This window comes from Ornithodoros turicata, chromosome 8, assembly GCF_037126465.1.
Source record: "Ornithodoros turicata isolate Travis chromosome 8, ASM3712646v1, whole genome shotgun sequence".
Lineage (NCBI taxonomy): Eukaryota > Metazoa > Arthropoda > Arachnida > Ixodida > Argasidae > Ornithodoros > Ornithodoros turicata.
Genome location: NC_088208.1, coordinates 10,328,897 through 10,334,196, shown reverse-complemented (window position 1 = coordinate 10,334,196; position 5,300 = coordinate 10,328,897). Strand labels below are relative to the sequence as shown.

At 45.3% G+C, this 5,300-nt stretch overlaps 1 long non-coding RNA gene across 1 annotated transcript; it reads right to left on the bottom strand.

The window, feature by feature from the left end:
* Positions 1-919: 919 nt before the first annotated feature.
* On the bottom strand, positions 920-3,084 carry LOC135365925 (uncharacterized). Its single transcript, XR_010414018.1, has 3 exons — positions 2,921-3,084; positions 2,753-2,842; positions 920-1,055 (listed from the first exon to the last, which is right to left on the bottom strand). It is a non-coding gene; the product is annotated as an uncharacterized LOC135365925 (long non-coding RNA).
* Positions 3,085-5,300: the final 2,216 nt, after the last annotated feature.

Genomic DNA, 5,300 nt, shown 5'->3' with positions numbered 1-5,300 from the left:
AATAAAGTCTCAAGCCACGTCGCCAGCATATCCTGCTTGTCTACTACTTTACAGTACCTTTAAAGGTGTTATGACAGTTGGTTTCAAGCTTTCCCAGATAAATAGAAAAACTATTCTATCACCCGACATCATCCCATATTCAAGTCTTCAGGTCCATGACGTGAACAGGTACGGAGAAAAACGGCCCGGAAGAAGCAACTTGGATGACGTCACACAGGAGCAGCGAGGGAAGACGGCCGTCTCCCAAGGCAAATGGGGGAGAGGGGTCCGTGAGGTCACGGTGGGTAGTCGTTTTGTGTCCGCGCCTATTTTCCGGACCAATCTAGCGACAGGAAAAATTCTTTTTTCCACGGTGATTCTCATAATGAGTGCGATGTATATATATTGTGCTTCAACACATCAGAGGAGGTGTCGCAACACCTTTGAAGGGACGGTCTCATCTGTTTCAGTCGATATCGTAACGACACTGTCATTTCATTCCTCGTGGATTAGTGACCTCCGTATCGAAAATCCAGTGGCGTAGTTTAGCAGCAGAAATTATCACAGAGTGGACACTAAAAGCGGTGTGATTTATATCCAAGCATACCATTACATGTTCGAACTTGACGCGGCGGGTCTCGCGCTTTTCTGTTTCATGACACCCGACCTCACCATATTTTATGGTGCTGTAGCTAGTCGTCAGTCAATAAACCGCAAATAAAGCGGCTTGTGTGATTTCCTCTGTGTGCATGTGAGTCTCTGGATGTGGACTGCATTATTACACAGGCGATCATTAAGTACACGTGGGATGAGACTGTAAGAGACTGTTTCTCGACCACGAATATGGAAATTCTGCAAGAAATGCTGCATGCAATCACATGCAATCATGCAAGAAATTCTGCCCCCAAGCGCGTCTAATTTCGTGACTATCCCCGTTCTACTCACCTTCCGCGGAGTAACCTTCCGGTGACTGTATAATGCTTCGTTCTCAGGAAATAGTTGCTCATTTTGAGTGATGCCGGAATGGCTACAGTTAGCGTCAGGATACAGCACAACATTGCGAGCCACAGTCCATTCTGTAAGAGACGACACTATTGGTGAACGAGTTACAAAGCTCCAATAGTGAAGACACCCCGACGAACTATACTGTAAGAGTAAGATGCACCCCTGTTTGATGTCATACAGTGTACTGGCCGGTGATGTTCATTTGCTCAGGCGTGATGCACCACCACCTGATGAGGAACCGAAGGATATTCATATCATAATAGACTCTTGAAAGGGGTTGTAGTTCGACTTTCTTTTTGGTACGTGGTGGTGGGTGTGGAGGGTAGGTGCACGAATGTGGTCATGAACTTTCCCATGGTTTATTGAACCGCAGATAGGAACCTTTATTGATACACAGTCATGGCGCCAATCAGTGTTTCGGAGTTGCCACTCCGGAGTTGAAACGATTCTGGAATCATTCCAGATTTAGCAGAGCCGGGAATGGAATTGGAATGGAATGGCAGAAACTGTCCTAGGGATGGGAATGGAATGATCTGGGTGCCCAAGTGGCAGTTTTGGTTTCAGCGTGCTGGTTTCTGCCGTCGCACCCTTTGCATTGCACCTGCACCTGGTCAAGAGTGAAATAACCTTGTCTTTGTGCTTTTTTCGTGCTTGGTAACGTCAATATCCTCTAGCACTGCTGGACTTTCCAATATGGTTACCGGTCCTCTTCTTTTATTGAAGTGATTAACGGAATGGGATTTTTGTTTGCCAAGCCATTACACAAGCCATGACCATACCTTTCCATTCCGAGGAATTGAGAGGAATGGAACTATGGTAAATCTCCATTCCTCGGCGTGAAATTGGAATGTGGCCACTTGGCAACACTGGCGCCAATTACAACTACGTGGTGCTCAACGCAGAGTTATTCGCCCTAGTGAGTGAAACTTAAAGGGACCGTCTCGAGTCGTCGACAGCTTTTCAGGTTAGAGCTTTATTCCACTGTCAGCTAGATATAAATACCAGTAAAGATGTTTGTCTACCACAGTGTCGCAGGCTATTGATAAACAAAAGAAAATAAACTAACGGTATTCTGACATCCACTTTGTTTCATGGTGCAGTTAGTAAGAGAAATGGCACCTTGGCGGACACCGCAATGGCGTGTGAACCGCTTAAAGATGGTTTAGTAGTGTCGTATAATACGGAACGGTACACTGGAGCGTAATCAGCAAATTCCGTTGCGGATTGGAGGCTTGATTGTTTATCAGAAGAAAAATGCAGGGCAACGAAAGGTATGACTGAAACTATAGTATGCGGCTGGGAATATCATTGAAATATTGCGATAACTATTCCAGTTGAAACGTTGTGCTCTGAGCATCACTTTACTATTACTGCGAGCATCACAATAAACCATGCTGCCGTCTTTCTTAGAGCGATAGCTGCATAAGGGACGTCTTGCTGCGTTCACGGTGATTATGACGAGTCAAGCAAAACCGAAGTGACGCCACTAGCCATGACGTCATAAGGTCATGTGGTACACTGTATGCCACCAAGACGTCTCACACATATGATATCACAGTACATGCAGCAATCGCAGAGCAGAGAGAGGGGAAAAAAACGTAAGCAGTGCGTTTGTCGCCATTGTGTCAGGTTGTGAGGCCTCGCGCCAGATGGCACAGCGCTAGGGCTCCAATTTTTTTTGTGCTTTCGCATGCATGATGAGGCTCAGGTGAGGAAACGAAGGAACAGCGACGGGCGGGCATGCCGAACAGGAAGTACTGAAGCTCACCATGCTATCTGATATGACGCCGCACGAGATGAGGAACGCAGCGCCCGTCATATCGCGTAGTGCGTTGCAGCTTCCTACTTGCGTTCTCATCTTCAGTTCATGCAAGAGAGCAATAAAATGATGAAAACGCGTGTAAGCAGCACATGTTGTTTGAATCAACTGTAATACCTCATTGTTTACTGCTTCTTTCATCTGAGCCATCGCATTAACTGATCTGTTCAGGTACGTAATTAAAGCCTGAAATACAGAAACACAATGATTATCAGTCTCTTGGATACATAAATTCCGATGCTACAAATGTGAGCAGGACTGTCCTTATGCTATACAGACAAAAAAAAATCTGACAACTTGACGTCTGCTGTTAAAGCCTCAGGACAGATTTCGCCTTCCGGAGGTATACGGAAAATTTCGTTGGCTGGAGAGTGGGAAAAAAGAATCAGTGCCGAAACCGAAATAACAAGAAAATGAGCTCTCATGGACCAGCCGGCTTTGTGAGGCGCTCTTCCCGCGTTATCGCTATCATCGCTATCTCGGAATGACACAACAGCGTCTGTCACCTGCGAAGTACGCGTTTCCGCAACACGACCGAAGTTTTAAAAGCATTTCTACATCCTTAAAAATGAGTTTCACCCCATAGCACGCTCCCAGCCAACCAGCATCCCGAATGACGATGTTCTCGTTCCTGATTTGTTGAAAACTGGAGGCGAAGTCTATCTGGTACCATTTATGCACGTGCATAATGGATACAAAAAAGGTTCCGGCTCGGAATATCCAAACTGTTTGCTTGACATCTCAATCTACATGATTTCCTACTCACTTCCCTTTTCCTCCTGTTCTTGAATCGACCAATGGGTGGTTTGGACAGTGCTCAACACTCCCAGTAAACCAGAGACGTCCCCTGAACACCCATGTAATATCCTGACTTGTAGGTTTGAACGTCCCAGGGAGCATGCCACAAATCCCATAGACATCGTCTGTACGTCCAGGGGAAAAATTCCCCTATTGCACATTCCACGAACATCCCACAAACGTACAGTAGACGTCCGTGGGATATTGACAGCTTTGAGATCGAGACGCCGCATGGATATGTTTATTGGGAGCATGAAGTTGCTTTTATCATCTTGAAAGCTTGCTAGCTTCAGAGCCTTACGCAAAAAGTAAACTGAAACAGTTTTATTTCCCACTAATTCAAAAATAGCAGCTACAAGATCACTTATATGAACATTTCTCTATCGCATTTTGAATACAGCATGACGCCTTACTCATCCCTGAGCCTTCGGCTGCTTGAAAAGGTTTATAAAATCGGTTATAGAATATATTCTTGAAACAACGGCCGTAACGATGGAGAGTGACTACCACATAACTATATATTTCGTTCCCTTCGTGCTTATTAAATTTCGTTCCCTGTTTCCCCTCTTTGCCCGTTTCTGGTATTTCCCATAACGGACACACAGCGCAGCAAACAGAGAAATGGAAAAGCTCACAGTCCAAAAAGCTTCGAAAGCTACTAGCACTCCCTTTCCAATAGAAAGGAAATACTATGATATATTGCTTGCCGCGCGGGAACTTCTGCGAATTGGAGGGTACTGCTCGCCTTCGAAACAAAACGGAGGGTGAGCTGTCTATGTATAATCCAATTATGCACAAAAACAACAGTCAAGTGAGGAGTTGCGTGGTATATTAACACTGAAACAAGGTAACGCCTGTATTTCTTATTGCTCTTGGTCTGAGACACTCAGTATGTTCAACGAAAGTCAAATTTGAGAGTGCCACAGAATTCCGCATCTCTGCCTCTTTCGCAATAAATGGTCAATGTAACATAGACGGTCAGTTTTGGAAGGAGCGAAATCTTGCAATCTTGCACAGGAACGCCCTTTGTTTCCGAGAAACGTCATTCAGCCCCTGTTTGGCACGTACTTTTTTGTTCGTGATGCGGTCACCGCAGATTATCCAGTTCTCGATGTACCCCAGATATTCTCTTTGGGACGTACATAGGATATACAGAATTGAATATCCCCAACAACTAAAATATTTTGCGGAGACAGACTGGACGTCCATGTGACGTCCATGGAACATTAGTACAGTTGTGACATGTGCGACATAGTTTGGATTAGATCACGAATGTCCACCGTACGTGCACAGGATGTCTCGACGTCTTAGACGTCTGTGACATATTTTGGACGTCTCCAGGATATTTGTGGCTTATTGGGCTCAATGACAAACATCCCACATCAGGTTTCTCATCACTGGTCAACAGTACGAGTAATGCATTCGAAATATCAGTTGTGTAGTTGCGTGCATGTTTCGGCGAGAACCGCGTCGAACTCTAAGGCGGAGCGAAAGTACCGCACTGTTGAAGCTGGAGCTCCGTTAGGAATTTCAGCAGTCCTTGTACTTTGCAAAACGATGTTTAACGTGCTGCCTGTCTCGAAATGTCGAATCAGTTCACCCAAGAAAGAAATATTTATCAGAAGAAACAGAGGGTTGAAGCCAGCATTGAATCCTGACCTGGCACACATTGATATGTGCAGTGGCACATTGCTGACGT